We start from the raw sequence: 16,662 nt of genomic DNA on the forward strand, positions 1-16,662 counted from the left end.
TGCCTGGGGTGTGTGGGATCCTTAATTATGCTGGCTGCTTTGCTGAGGCATAGGAAAGTGTAGACAGAGTCAATGGATGGGAACCTGCACATTAACCTTCAGGGAATTTTAAACAAGGACTCCCAAGTCCTTTTGTGTTTCTGATTTCCTAAACATATCCCCATTTAGAAAATAGTCTATGCCTCCGTTCCTCCTTCCAAAGTGCATAACCTCCCGCTTTTCTACATTCTATTCCATCTGTCACTTCTTTGCCCACCCTCCTAGCCTGTCCCATGTCCCCCCGCTTCCTCATATCTTTGTATCATCTGCAAACTTAGCAACAGTGCCTTCAGTTCCTTCTTCCAAATCATTTATGAAAACTTGTGGTTCCAGCACTGACCCCTGAGGCACACCACTAGTCACCAGCTGCCCCCCTGAGAAAGACCCCTTTATCCCCACTCTCTGCCTTCTGCTAGTCAGCCAATCCTCTATCCATGCCAGGATCTTACCCTTAACACCATGGGCACTTAAGTTATTTAACAGTCTCCTATGCAGCACCTTGTCCAAGGCCTTTTGGAAATCTAAGTAAATCATGTCCACTAGTTCCCCTTTATCTAACATTCTTGTTAACTCCTCAAAGAACTCTAACAGATTTGTCAGACATGACCTCCCCTTGATGAAGCTATGCTGACTCAGTCCTATTTTATCATGTGCTTCCAAGTATCCTATAATCTCATCTTTAATAATGGACTGTAAAATCTTGCCAATGACCAAAGTCAGGCTAACCGGCCTACAATTTCCTGTCTGCTGCCTCCCTCCCTTCCTTAACAGCGGTGTTACATTAGTTACTTTCCAGTCCTCTGGAATCCACCTTGCCTCCAGTGATTCCAGAAAGATTACCACCAATGCCTCCACAATTTCCTCAGCTATCTCTTCTAGAACCCTGGGGCGAAGTCCACCCCCGGTCCAGGTGATTTATCCACCTTCAGACCTTTTAGTTTCCCCAGAACCTTCACCTTAGTGATGGCCGCTACACTCACCTGTGACTCCTGATTCTCCTGGAGCTCTGGTGTCCTCTGCTGTGAAGACACCAATAAGAACTGTAATAGAGCCATAGAAATGATACAACAAAGAAGGGGACCATTCAGCCCATCTTGTCCATTTCAACGCAAAGACACACAGGTGATCTTTCTAATCCCATCCTCTTGCACATGTCCCATAGCCCTGCATTTTCCAGCACTTAAGGTACAGTTCCAGGCACTTTTAAAAGAGTTTAGGGTCATTGACTCCACCACCAACTCAGGCTGTGAAATCCAAGCACCTACTACCATCTGCATAAAAAATGTTTTTCCTCATGTCCCCTCTAACCCTCTGCCACTTATCTTGAATCTCTGACCCCTGGTTTTTCAACTCTGCCAAGGGAAACAGATTCCTCCTTTCTAAACTTATCTCTACCCATCACAATTTTGTATACCTCGGTTACCCCTCAGCCTTCTCTGTTCCAAAGGAAACAATCCCAACCTCTGCGATCTCTCCTCATAGCTCCAGTTCTCCAGCCCTGGCAACATTCTAGTTTCATCATTATATCCCTAATTTTGTATTCTATACTCCTACCAATGAGGGAGAGTGTTCTATATTAACATTCTTTGTAACCTTATCTACCTGTGCTGCTACCCTTAGGGACCTATGCACTTGCACGCCAAGATCTCCCTCTTCATCTAGCCCTCCCACTATATTCCAATTTATCGTGTATTCCCTTTTACTCTTTGACCTCCCGTAATGCATTCCCTCACACTTATCAGTATTGAACTCCATCTTTCCTGCCCACTCCACCATCCTGTCTGTATAATTTTGAAGCTTACAGCTATCCTCTACACAATCCAATTCACGGCCAATTTTGTGGCAACTGCGAATTTCCCAATCGTGTCCCCCCATTCGAGTCCAAATCATTAGTATATAAAACAAACTGCAGGGGTCCCAACACTGAGTCTGCGGATCACCATTGGAAACAGCTTTCCATTCACATTGAGTTCAACCATTAGTATCTGTTTCCTGTTATGAAGCCAACTTTGGATCCAATTTGTCACATTACCCTGTATCCCATGGGCTTTCTCTTTTTTAACCAGTCTGCCTTGTCAAATGCTCTACTAAAATCCACGTAGACAACTGCACTAACCCAACCGATCCTCCTGGTCACTTCCTCAAAGAATTCAATCAAATTCATAAGGCACGACCTTCCCTTAACAAGGCCATGCCTACTATCCCTGACTGGTCCACACTTTTCTAAGTGACGCTTTATCCGCTCTCTCAGGATTTATTCTGACAATTTACCCACCACTGAAATAAGATTAACCAGTCTATAATTGTTTGGCATTTCCTTTGTACCCATTTTAAACAATGGAACCACATTTGCATCCCTCCAGCCCTCCAGACTTCCCCTGTGTCTAGTGAAGTTTGGAAAATTATCCTCAGACCATCAGCTATTTCCTAAGATAAAGGCAAAATACTGTGGATGCTGGAATCTGAAACAAAAACAAAAGATGCTGGAAAACCTCAGCAGGTCTGACAGCATCTGTGGAGCGAGAATAGAGCCAACGTTTCAAGTCTGGATGACCCTTCATCAGAGAGCAAAGAAAATCAGACAAGATTTATGTTATGAGGATGGGCTGGGGTAGCCGTAATTGGAGAAAGTGAATGTAAATGGTGGTGATGAAGGTTAAGAAAGGTGCTAACAGTGAATGGCAGAACAGAGGTACAGATTGTTAAGGACCTACCAAAGGAATGTGGCAGTCGCCCTGAAGGGATCAGGGGTGAAGGGGCTTGGGGGGATATATTGGAGACACGCTAGAGTGTGAGATTGGAGATGTGGAAAAGTAGAAATAAGGATAAAAAGTGATAAAACTGGATGAATGAGGTAAAAGAAGAAATGAAATAAATGGGAATGGAGGGGAGAATTCACTCTCTGAAGTTGTTGAACTCAATGTTGAGTCCAGAACCTCAATGCAAACTGGAAGAACAGCACCTCATCTTCCGACTGGGCACTTTACAGCCTTTTGGTATGAACATTGAGTTCAGCAACTTTTTCATCCCTAAACTCAACCCATAAAGACTCATTTGTTAACCCATTTGATATAGCATCCCTTCTCAGCAATTGATTTTTTAACCAATAATGCTACCACTGCCCTTTTTTGTCACCCACTCTATTTTGCCTGAAAACTCTACATCCAAGGATATTGAGCTGCCAATTTTGTCCTCCTTTGGCCAGTTATAGCAATAACATCGTGTTGCCATGAATCTATCTGTGCCCATCGTTCATCTGCCTTATTTGTAATGCTCCTTGCATTGAGGTATAAACAGCACAACCCCATCAATTTTGAACCCTCATTGCTTTTGTCCTTCTGCGTTGCTGACTATATCAATAACAAACATTCTACCTCTCGTTTCTTGATCTAAACCTGACCCATCTAAGCCTACCCTTTGGTTCCCATCCCACTGCCATTAAAACCAATGTGGAAACATGGTATGAAAATTATTATTCTTCCTCTCTTTTCACAGCGAACGCCGGTGACCCGTTTGGAAATCAAGATCAGTCTTCCTACAATGATAGTGAGTTGGCTAAAGTATATTCATGTTAAAGGCATGTTTCAGAATGGACAATAAAAACCAAGTGAAAGCTATGTAGCGGATCTTGGTTCTCTGGATCTGCAATGTGTGTGACATCGTTAAGAATCTGGCAGCACTTTTGTCCTACAAAAGTTCCTGTCATCAGTGTCTTCAGAGAACAATTAAGAACTATGTTGGCACAGATTTGCAACCACAAAATGGAACAAAAAGTGCCTCTCTTAAATAAAAGCAAAAAAACTGCGGATGCTGGAATCTGAAACCAAAAGAGAAAATGCTGGAAAATCTCAGCAGGTGTGGCAGCGTTTGTAAGGAGAGAAAAGAGCTGATGTTTCGAGTTCAGATGACCCTTTGTCAAAGCTAAAAGGCATAGAAAGTGGGAGACATTTATACTGCAGGGGGAAGGAACGAAAGATGAGTCATAGCCACAAAAACAAGGAGAAAAGACTGCTGATGGCTGTCCACAGAGAGAATAAAGGGTGAGAATGGCCAAACGGCAGAGAAGCTAAAATGAAGATGCCGGGGGAGTGGCGGGAGGAGGGGGGTGGGGGGGAAATGGATGAGACAGAGGTAGGATTTAGAAAAGGAGAAGCAAGAGGGGAGAAAAAGTAAGGGAAGGGGGTAAAGTAGGGGGAAAGAGCTTGGGAGGGAAGAAAAATGAAGAAAGACAATAAAGAAATAAAAGGTAGCGAACGGTAAAAAATTAAATAGAATGATAAAAGGGGTTGAGGTAGGGTAGAGCAAATCACCTGAAGTTGCCTTTCTTAGAGATGGGATAAACAATAGCTGATATAGCTTTATAGTCAGTTTTTAAGATTTCAGCTTTGTATTTTCACCTGTTTGTTAGCCTGAATTTAAATTCTCAAGCTGTCAGTAGGAATTTGAATTCACATTCTCTAGCTTAGTGTCAAGAGACCGCAGCTAGTCCCTGCAATTGGCTTAGCTGTGTTGTAATGGGATCCATGGCTCCACTGGAACCCACACTGAGTGAACCATCGGAGTTCTCAAGAAACATTCCCACTGCCTTAATAATTCTGCTAAACTCCTGCAATGCTCTGCAGGATGTCTGTTCAACATACTTGTGGTTTTATCCATAATCAATAGTTCTGCTTTGCAAATAGCAGATACATTGGTTGAAGTTTTCTAAAATTCCATAGATTGTTGAAACATTGGAAAATGGTACAGGTTGTCCCAATTCCCACAGCATCAGCAATCACTTTAGAATTGAATTCTTTAATTTATATTGTCTTTCTTCATTTTCCTACCACAATGTATCAGGTCAAAATTTTCCACTTCAGGTTTTATCTGGTAAATGTCTACATGTTCCATGTAAAAATGTTGAATGAGGACATTTGTTTTTACACAGCAACTTGTAGTACAAATGGCAGAAGCTCCTACTCTCTCCCCACGAATGATGATGAGGATGATGATGAAGATGAATCAGACGAAGATGAAGATGAAGAACCAGAGGATGATGAAGAAGATGATGATACCACCTGCGAAAGTGAGTCAGCTAAAATAATTCTGTTGAGCTGATTGTTCAATGAGCGTGGGTGGTAAGTTCCATTGACAGTTAGGCCAGGGGCATAGCCAGGTTCTAAAAGTAGAACCATAGAATCCTGCAGTGCAGAAGGAGGCCATTCGGCCCATCGAGTCTGCACCGACCACAATCCCACCCAGGCCCTACCCCCACATCCTTACAATATTTACCCGCTAATCCCTCTAACCTACGCACCTCAGGACTCTAACGGGCAATTTTAGCCAATCAACCTGACACACACATCTTTGGACTGTGGAAGGAAACCGGAGCACCCGGAGGAAACCCACGCAGACACGAGGAGAATGTGCAAACTCCACAGAGACAGTGACACAAACAGGGAATCGAACCCAAGTCCTTGGAGCTGTGAAGCACTTCACTGTGCTACTGTGCTGCCCATAGACTCTGATTTCTCTTGATCCTATAAATACTTTTTTCCCATAGCAGGGGAGCGAGCACATAAAAAAAGTCGCTATGACACATACCAAATAATTCTAAATTTATTATACATTTTTATTTAGTGTTTAAAATCAGAACATAATAAAAACATGTGTTATTTAATTATTTTACATTTTAATCGTGAAATGAAAACAAAACGAAGCAATATGTGAAAGGGTATGAAGCAACTACAATAGGCTCTTTCATCTAGGCTTCATTCCAGCAAAGTTTTCTACTACTTTATTATAACGACCTCAGTAGGCAACTATCTTTCAATGGAGACCAAAGCTAACTCAGACTATCTATCCTCGCCCATTGTAGAACGAAGGTAGGACTTTTATGTGTTTGAGCTGGCTAAAGGATAGTTCCACTAGTTATCGGTAAGGTCACAAAAATGTGGTACAACGTGGACAGGTTAGGATAATCACCAAATCTATTTACTCACCCAATCTCGGCTGGTGATGTCAGTTGGCGAGGGATGCTTGGTCTCGACTGCCCGTTCGTCGCATTGGCTGCATATTTATGTCTTTCACGGCCTCTGCAGTTATCCTTGAGATTGCATTCCCTGTTGGGAGATTGCATGCCTTCCTCGCTGCCTGAACTTCATAAGAACATAAGAAATAGGAGCAGGAGTAGGCCATCTAGCCCTTCGAGCCTGCCCCGCCATTCAATAAGATCATGGCTGATCTGTCGTGGCTCAGTTCCACTTTCCCACCCTCTCCCCATAACCCTTAATCCCCTTGCCTATCAAAAACCCATCAACCCGCGTCTTAAATATATTTAGCGAGGCAGCCTCCACCACTTCAACGGGCAGAGAATTCCAGAGATTCACCTCCCTTTGAGTGAAGAAGTTCCTCCTCAACTCCATTCTAAACTGCCCCCCCTTTATCTTGAGGCTGTGCCTTCTAGTCCTACTGCCCTTTCTGAGCGGGAAGAGTCTCTCCACCTCTATCCTATCCATCCCTTTCATCATCTTATATGTCTCAATGAGATCCCCCCTCATTCTTCTAAACTCTAACGAGTACAAGCCTAGTTTATTCAGCCTCTCCTCATAGTTCAACCCCCTCAACTCCGGTATCAGCCTAGTGAACCTCCTCTGCACTCCCTCCAAGGCCAAAATATCCTTGCGCAAGTGCTGCAACGAAAACTGCACACAGTACTCCAGCTGCAGCCTCACCAATGCCCTGTACAGTTGCAGCAAGACCTCCCTACTTTTATATTCAATCCCCCTCGCTATGAAGGCCAGCATCCCATTCGCCTTCCTGACCACCTGCTGCACCTGCAGACTGGGTTTTTGCGACTCATGCACAAGAACTGCCTGCTGCAGTTTTTCGCCACGTAAGTAATAGTCCTTCCTACCATTATTCCTACCAAAGTGGACCACCTCACACTTGCCAACATTAAATTCCATTTGCCATTTCCTGGCCCATTCGCCCAGCCTATCTAGATCCTTCTGCAGACTCTCCACACCCTCCGCGCAACTTGCCGTTCCACCAATCTTGGTGTCATCAGCAAATTTCGACACCCTACACTCGGTTCCCTCCTCCAGATCATCTATATAAATGGCAAATAGCTGAGGCCCCAGCACCGACCCCTGGGGCACCCCACTAGTCACCAACCGCCAATCCGAATAGCACCCATTGACCCCCACTCTCTGCCTCCTATTTGACAGCCAATCCCCTATCCACGCTAACACCCTACCCCCAACTCCATGCCCCCTGACCTTCTGTAATAACCTCTTGTGAGGTACCTTATCAAACGCCTTCTTAAAATCAAGAAAGACCACATCCACCGGCTCTCCTCTATCCACCGCCCTAGACACATCCTCATAGAGCTCCAATAAATTCATCAGACACGACTTCCCCTTAACGAAACCGTGCTGCGTCTGCTCTATCAAACAATTCTCCTCAAGATGCCATGCTATTTTCTCCTTGATCACGGATTCTAACATTTTACCTACAACAGACGTTAAACTAACCGGCCTATAATTCCCTGCCTTTTGCCTGCCACCCTTCTTAAACAATGGCATAACATTAGCTGTTTTCCAATCTTCCGGCACTTCCCCGGAATCCAGCGACGTTTGGAAAATAACCACCAAGGCATCCACTATCACCTCCGCCATTTCTTTCAGAACCCTTGGATGCATTCCATCCGGTCCTGGTGACTTGTCCACAATCAGTCCCTCTAGTCTGTCGAGCACCGCCTCTCTAGTAACAATAATGTCATTCAGGCCCTCCACTCCTACCATCTTTCCATCGCTAGCACCCGGCAAATTATTCACGTCCTCCTCCGTGAAGACCGAAACAAAAAAGTTATTCAAGGCCTCAGCCATTTCCCCATCCCCTACCACTAAGTCCCCCCTCTCATCCTCTAAGGGTCCAACGTTCACCCTAGCCAGCCTCTTCCTTTTTATAAAGTTATAAAAACTCTTACTATCCTTTTTTTGTCCTTATATGTCCTTCATTATTTGTCCATATATTTATGTCCTTCACGGCCTCTGCGGTTATCCTCGAGATTGCATTCCCTCTTGGGAGATTGCATGCCTTCCTCGCTGCCTGAACTTCCCACATCCATATCGCATCCCACGATTGAAGTACATGGACCGAGGACTTAAATCTCAAGAAGAGAGCCGAGGGGCCAGTGAAGAACACCGCTTTGAAAAGGCGACACGTTTGAAGAATGTGCTCAGGGGGAGCGGTCGCTCCCCTGCTCCCCCTCTACCTATGCCACTGAGCTAGACAGCATGTCCTGGTTCTCGGGTAATACAACAGGCAAGATTTTCTAATCCTCACTAGGGTCAACATTGTCACAGGTGGGAATGAGAAAATTTGAGGGGCTCATGGTGCAGAATTTCCCATATTTTTGGTTTGATTGATTATTGTCATGTGAACTGGGATACAGTGAAAAGTACTACTACCTCTGGCAGCTTGTTTCAGACACTTACCACACTGTGTGTGAAAAAATTGCCCCTCTGGACCCATTTGTATCTCTCCCCTCTCACCTTAAATCTATACCCTCTAGTTTTAGATTCCCCACCTTTGGGAAAAGATATTGACCATCCAGCTGATCTATGCCCTCATTATTTTAACCACATCTATAAGATCACCCCTCAGCCTCCTACTCTCCAGAGAAAAAAGTCCCAGTCTATCCAGCCTCTCCTTCTAACACAAAACATCAAGTCCCAGTAGCATCTAGTAAATCTTTTCTGCACTCTTCCAAGTTTAATAATATCCTTTCTATATTAGGATGACCAGAACTGTACACAGTATTCCAAGTGTGGCCTTACCAATGTCTTGTACAACTTCAAAAGATGTCCCAACTCTGGTTGCATTTGTCAGAACATTGAATACAGAACATTCTGAATGATCTCTTCACCACTCTGTCCACCTGTGACTCCACTTTCAAGGAGCTATGAACACGTGCCCCTAGATCTCTTTGTTCTGTAACTGTCCCCAACACCCTACCATTAACTGAGTAAGTCCTGCCCTGGTTCAATCTACCAAAATGCATCACCTTGAATTTATCTAAATTAAACTCCATCTGCCATTTGTCAGCTCACTGGCCCAATTGAGCAAGGTCCCATTGCAATCCTAGGTAACTTTCTTCACTGTCCAATCTGCCACCAATCTTGGTGTCATCTGGAAACTTACTAACCATGCCTGCCAAATCCATATCCAAATCATTAATATAAATGACAGATAACAGTGGACTGATCCCTGAGACACACTGCTGGCTACAGGTCTCCAGTTTGAAAAACATCCGTCCACAGCCACCCTCTGGCTTCTGTCATCAGGCTGGAAAATGCCACCCAGTGTGTGTGACATAAGGCTGGAGTTTACACTTCTCCAATAACGCCTTTCACGCTGGAAGGGCTCATAAAGTGCAGCATATGGCTTTTCCCCTGCCTGCTGTGCACCCACTGCCTCCTATTTGATGATGGTGGAGTCATTGGGTAACTTACCCATCCTTGGGCCTGTTGAGTCCCTTATAAGGACAATTTATAAACAATGAAGGGTCGCAGCCACGTCACTGTGAATTTTATCCACAGCAGGGACAGTCCCTTGCCAAGCATGTAAGCTCAGCAGTTTTGCATTGTTGGGCTGATGTTGGACATGGTGGTGGTGGGGAAACGCTTATACCTCTCCTTTAATGGCCTGATAACATTGGTTAAAAGTCCCAAAAGCTCATACTCACCTTTAACCACCTACTCTGACCTCAAAAACTGCCACTCATTCCTTCACTGGAGCCTGTTAGGGTACACCAACACCCCAGATGTACCTTCAGTCCAGCCTCAATCACCTCCTCTTGTTCAGAGATTGACTGTAGTCCCAGCAGGGGCTACCGCTGTAAGGTCTACAGAGCTGTTAGCCAATTTTAGTGTAGTTTGATCTCCAGACTAGAGCCAACAACTTGGCCATGACATTTTCCATGTCTCGTTGATTGCACTGCCAGAGGGACGGGAATCCCAGTCCATGTTGTTATAGAATTGTACACAGAGTGAGAAAAAAATTCAAGATGTACACAAATAAACCAGTGGAATCGTACAACTCAACAATTTATTGCCACTTTTACAGATACCAAAGTTTCATATTTTTAGCTTTTTTTACATCTGAATTCAAAAGTTCCCAAACTATAATGAGGGATATGAATTCTTGTTTGCTGGATTATTGTCAAGAGACAACAACTATCCCCTGCATGCTCCTTGGAAATGGCACTCGCTGACTGATCAATATTGTAATAATTACTATAGGGGAGTACAGCTACAGCAGGCAGTTAAGAAGGCAAATGGTATGTTGGCCTCCATAGCAAGAGGATTTGAGTATCGGAATAGGGAGGTTTTACTGCAGATATGAAGGGTGTTGGTGAGGCCACACTTGTGTATTATGTGCAGTATTATGTGGTGTATTGTGTGTAGTTTTGGTGTCCTTACCTGAGGAAAGATGTCCTTGCTATAGAGGGAACACAGTGAAGGTTTACCAGGCTAATTCCCGGGATGACAGGTCTGTCACATGAGGAGAGATTTAGTTGGTTAGAATTATATTCACTGGAGGTTAGAAGAGTGAGAGGGGATCTCCTAGAAACTTATAAAATTCTAACAGGATTAGACAGCGTAGATTCAGAAAGAATGTTCCCAATAGTGGGGGAGTCCAGAATTATGGGTTATAGTTTAAGGATAATAACCTTTAAGAACTGAGGTGAGGAGAAATTGTTTCACCCAGAGGGTGGTGAATTTCAGAGAGTCGTAGAGCAATACAGAGTTAGGCCCTTCAACCCAACTAGTCCATGCTGGCCATGCTGCCATCCCATCTAGTCCCAATTTCCCGCGTTTGACCCATATCCCTCTAATCCTCTAGTGTGCAGAATTCACTACCTCAGAAACATTGTGTGATTTCAAGAAGAAATTAATATAGCTCTTGGGGCTGAGGAGATCAAGGGATATGGGAGGAAGGGGGGATCAGGATATTGAATTTGGTGATCAGCCATGATCAAGATGAATGATGGAACAGGTTTGAAGGGCCGAATGGCCTCCTCCTGCTTCTAGTTTCTATGTTTCTACGTTATTGGCCGAGGCCACTAAAACATGTGGGATGTGATTTGCCTGGCCCACTGCATTGCTCGGAGAGGAAAAGCTCCCGTATTCTCACCTGTTGGGCACTTTGTTCATTTTTGGAAAATCACACCCAACATCTGTTGTGGGTTGCAGCAGGTGGTGAAGGAACAACAAGAGGGAATAACAAACTTGACCTCATCCCTACCAATCTGCCATCTGCAGATGCATTTGTCTATGACAGTATCGGTAAGAGTGATGATCACACTGTCCTTCTGGAGACAAAGTTCTGCCTTCACATTGAGAATAACCTCCATTGTGTTGTGTGGCACTATCACCATGCTAAATGGGACAGACTTTGAATCGATTGCACAGCTTAAGACTGGGCATCCATGAGGCACTGTGGGGCCATCAACAGCAGGGAATTGTACTTCAGCACAATCGGTAACCTCACGGTCGGACATATCCCCCATTCAACCGTTATCATCAAGCCAAGGGATCAACTCTGGTTCAATGGAGAGTGCAGTAGGCCATGCCAGGAGCAGCACCAGGCATACCTAAAAATGAGGTATCAACCTGGTGAAGCCACCAGACAGGACTACTTCCCAAATGGCTAAAACAGCAAGTGACTGAGCTAAACGATCCCACAATCTACGGATCAGGCCTAAGCTGTGCAATCCTTCTACATCCAGTCTGAATGATGGTGGACGATTGAATAACTCACTGGAGGAGAAGGCTTCACAAATATCCCTATTCTGAATGATGGAGGAGCCCGGCACATCAGTGCAAAAGATAAGACTGAAGCATTCGCAACCATCTTCAGCCAGGAGTGCTGAGTGAATGATCCATTTCGGCCTCCTTCTGTGGTCCCCAGCATCAGAGATGCCAGTCTCCTGCCCAGCCAATTTGATTCACTCCACATGATATCAAGAAATGGTTGGAGGTACTGGATACTGCAAGGGCAATGGGCTCTGATAACATTCCAGCAGATTACTGAAGACTTGTGTTCCAGAACTTGCCGCTCCCATAGCCAAGCTCTTCCAGTAAAGTTAAAACACTGGCATCTATCCAACAATGTGGAAAATTGCCCAGGTATGTCCTGTACACAAAAAGCAGGACAAATCCAACCCAGCCAATTACCACCCAATCAATCTACTCGATCATCAGTATAGCGATGGAAGGGGTCATCAACAGTGCTATCAAGCAGCCTCTACTCAGCAATAACCTGCTCAGTGACACCCAGTTTGGGTTTCTCCAGGGTCACTCAGCTCCTGACCTCATTCCAGCCTCGGTTCAAACAGGGACAAAAGAGCTGAATCCAGAGCTGAGGTGAGAGTGACATTTGACATCGAGGCTGCATTTGATCGAGTGTGGAATCAAGGAGTCCTAGCTAAACTGGAATCCATGGGTATCGGGGGGAATCATACCTGGTACATAGGAAGATGGTCATTGAGGGTCAGTCATCACAGCTCCAGGACATCTCTGTAGGGTGGTGTCCTAGGCCCAACCATCTGCTTCATCAATGACCTTCCCTCCATCATAAGGTCAGAAGTGGGGGTGTTCGCTGATGATTGCACAATGTTCAGCGCCATCCGTGACTTCTAGATACTGAAACCGTCCATGTTCAAATGCAACAAGATCTGGACAATATCCAGGCTTGGGCTGACGAGTGGCAAAGAACATTCGTGCCACACAAATGCCAGGCAATGACCATCACCAATAAGAGACACTCTAACCACTGCCCCATGACATTCAATGGTGCAACCATCACTAAATCCCACACTGTCAACATCCTTGGGGTTACCATTGACCAGAAACTCAACTGGACTCACCACATAAACACAATGGCTACAAGAGTAGGTCACAGGCTAGGAATACTGTAGCGAGTAACTCACCTCCTGACTCCCCAAAGCCTGTCTGCTATCTATAAGGCACAAGTCAGGAGTGTGATGGAATACTCCCCACTTGCCTGGATGGATGCAGCTCCAACAACACCCAAGAAGTTTGACATCATCCAGGACAAAGCAGCCCGCATGATTGGTACCACATCTACAAAACATTCAATCCCTCCATCACATGCTGAGTAGCAGCAGTGAGTACTATCTACAAGATGCCTTGAAGGAATCCACCAAAGATCTTTAGACAGCACCTTCCAAACCTGCAACCACTTCCATCTAGAAGGACAAGGGCAGCAGATACATGGGAACACCACCACCTGCAAGTTCCCCTTCAAGTCACTCACCATCCTGACTGGGAAATATATTGCCATTCCTTTGCAGTCGCTGGGTCAAAATCCTGAAATTTCCTCCTCTAATGGCATTGTGGGTCAACTCACAGAACGTGGACTGCAGCGATTCAAGAAGGCAGCTCACCACCACCTTCTCAATGGGCAACTAGGGAAGGGCAATAAGTGCTGGCCAGCTAGCGACACCCATGTCCCATGAATAAATAAAAAAAACAGGACTGGGATAATTCAGAAATTGGGGGACAAAATGGGAGAGAACAGACTATGAAACATTAGAGAGAGGAGGTGATGGACATGGCTCACACAGAATTGAAAATAATTCATCTGAAATATGATTGGGAGAACCAAAAAGATCACGTAAAGTTCAAAGAATAAACAAAGCAAGAATAAAAACCATTCTGAATGAACAGAGAAGCATCTTCACAACATTTATGTAAAAGCTGGAGTAAATCATGCTGATCTATTCAGCGGCAGTTTCAAAATGAATCTCCCACACCCTGCGGACTACAGAGTGCTCGAGTATGAATCAGTCCAATAATCTGTGAATGGGGCCTGTTCCCACTGGAGAGGTCGCCAGCATAGCGGGTCATTGCGCATGCGCCAATCTGTCAGCACTCCTGATCACTGCACTGCTCAGTGGCCTTGTACTATTGCCCAACTAGATTGATGACCAGCTCAATCGCTGGCCAGCCCTGCAACCCCCTCAACGCTGGCCATGCGACTCCTCACATGGCCCAATCGCTGGCCACCTGAATATGCCCGGGCCAGCTTCGTGTCCCACCTGCCCCCAGTCTGCCCTGATATCCACCCCACTCCCGCAACCCCAATCCCTGCACCCCGATGTCCGCCTCCCCCCACCACAGTCCAGAACCCCCCTGTCTCGATAGCCACGATGGCCCTAGCTGGCTGACCCCACCTAACCATCCCAATGGCCAGCCCCGATCACTGGCCTCCCTTCCTCTATCACTCAGCCCAAATGCAGAGTGGCAGTGGGATCCTCCACCCCAACCAATCGCTTCCCAGAGGTCCCGACCCCCACCAGGTCCCTCCCATTCCCCCGCCCCCCCCCACCTCTCATTTTGCACTGTCCGATGCCTGATATGCCTCTGGGCATTGACACTTTGCCATTTGACGGGGGGTCCAGGCTGGCACTTCGAAGATGGCAATGCCCAGGGGCACTCCCCTCCTCCCCCCAGTTCCCGACCCTCTGGGAGGCCTCAGTGACCTCCCCTTCTCTCCAATGGGGTCGTGTGAAGTCGTGTGAATGAAGTAGTGGCATGATGGGAAAACTGGTCAAGTATTTGGTATAAAATAAGGAAGACTGACTCCGCATAACCTAAGACATGAATAAGACCATAGAAGGTTAAGACCTGATAAGGCTGACTCCACATAACTTAGGGGGGAGGAGTGAGACAAGATAAAGTCAGAAATGACAAAATCATCGGCCTTCTTCTGTTCTAGAAAAAGGACAAGATAAAAGTATGAATGATGAGACAAAGAGTTTTAGGAGGTCAGTAGATTATAACACAATTAATGATGTTGCTACTGTTTATATTACTAATCAAATTCCTGAAGTCATGTAAACTGATAAGAAAAAGGTATAACTATTGAATTGATTCTTTATGTAAGCGCTGACTTGAGAGCAGAATTAGCAAGTCATAACGATGGCTCTCTGAACTCAAGTTTTTTGCCAATTCTGCATGCAGTCTTTCGGAAGTAAAGATAAGTTGTTTTGTTAGAACGAACTTTGTTGAGTCTCTCTATCACAGTTAAGAAGCAGGAAAATTTCCACTTCAACAGTCGGGCCATCAGTAAATGGAGAGCTTTATTAAACCCAGCTGGAGTGAAACACTCCTGGCGAGGAGCGGGGATGGGCTAGCGGGTCCAGAGACTTCAGTCAGGCACCAGGCCACCACTCACGTCTCCCAGCTTGCTGAGCTACAAAAGCAGCGCAGTGGGATGGGAGAATCAACCCCAATATTTTTACCATGTTAATTCAAAATGCGAATTTGCCACATGTGGATTTTCTGCACGGTTCCTGAGTCCAGGGGAAGTCCAATCTCCTGGGGCCAGTTTGACGTAATTATTGTGTTGGGACCTCCAACTGGGCCCAAGGTGTATTTTGAAGGATATATCGCGAGAATGACTATCCAGAGATCAGAAGTTTTTAGCCATGGGGGTGATCTTACCGGCTCTTCCCACAGGTTAATTGGTGTGATGAGCCGGTAAGATCTGATGATATGTGATATGTTCAGGTATGTACCCTGTTTATTGCCTCTGTCAATGTTACTGGCCCTTTTTTGGCAAAATTTGCTTCATGCTCGTGGGGACACAGTGGCACAGTAGTCAGCACTGCTGCCTCACAGTGCCAGGGCCAATTCAGACCTCGGGTTCATTGTTTGTGTGGAGTTTGCACATTCTCCCCATGTCTGCATGGGTTTCCTCCAGATGCTCTGGTTTCCTCCTGCAGTCCAAAGATGTGCAGATTTGGTTGATTGGCCAAGCCAAATTGCCCCTTGTGTCAGGGGGATTAGCAAGGTAAATGTGGGGATTTTGGGAATAGGATCTGGATGGGATCGTGGTGGGTACAGACTCGATGGGCCAAATGGCCTCTTTCTTTACTGTAGGGATTCTATGGTTCTATGAGTATGCATGAGGTAATTTACATATAATTAGTGTGCCGGATGCTATCTTCTGAGCTCACTAGTGACTGGGGCCTGAGGCGGGGCAGGGCCGGAGGGTACAATGTCTGAAGAGCAGAGTCTGAAGGAGTGTGGCCATGGTGGGTGGAGGCAGGGGAAGCTTCGTAGGTGGGAGGGAGAGGAGGAACCCTACAATCTGGGGGATGCAGATCACGGTGGTGGTGGTGAGTGAGTGGCAGGATGGGGTTTGGCCTAAGCAGTGATTGGGAAGGGGGGCTGATTGGCCCAGGCAGCAATTGGCTGGGGGTTGGGGGCGCAGGAGCAAGTGGCTGATTTGCCCAGATGGTGATTGAGACAGGGTGGGTGATCAACCAGCTTGGAGTTCGAGCGGAGGGAGACCGATGTCCGGGAGGTGGAGGGAGTGACGTGTACACTATGCAATTGGAGATTAGTACACCTGCACAATAACACACCTAGAGCTTAGTAGCTGGCTTGCTGGCAGGAATAGGGTCTGCCCACCCCCTACTGGCGTGACTCACATCTGGGCTCTTTTTTTCCTAATGCCTTACGGTTGTGACTGGGAGCTCACCCAAAACATTGGCGCAATTCTCTCCCGCTTTCACGCTTATTTAGCATTTTGAATTTTTTCATA

This window comes from Carcharhinus amblyrhynchos, chromosome 2 (assembly GCF_965287045.1).
Source record: "Carcharhinus amblyrhynchos chromosome 2, sCarAmb.v2.hapA, whole genome shotgun sequence".
Taxonomy (NCBI): domain Eukaryota; kingdom Metazoa; phylum Chordata; class Chondrichthyes; order Carcharhiniformes; family Carcharhinidae; genus Carcharhinus; species Carcharhinus amblyrhynchos.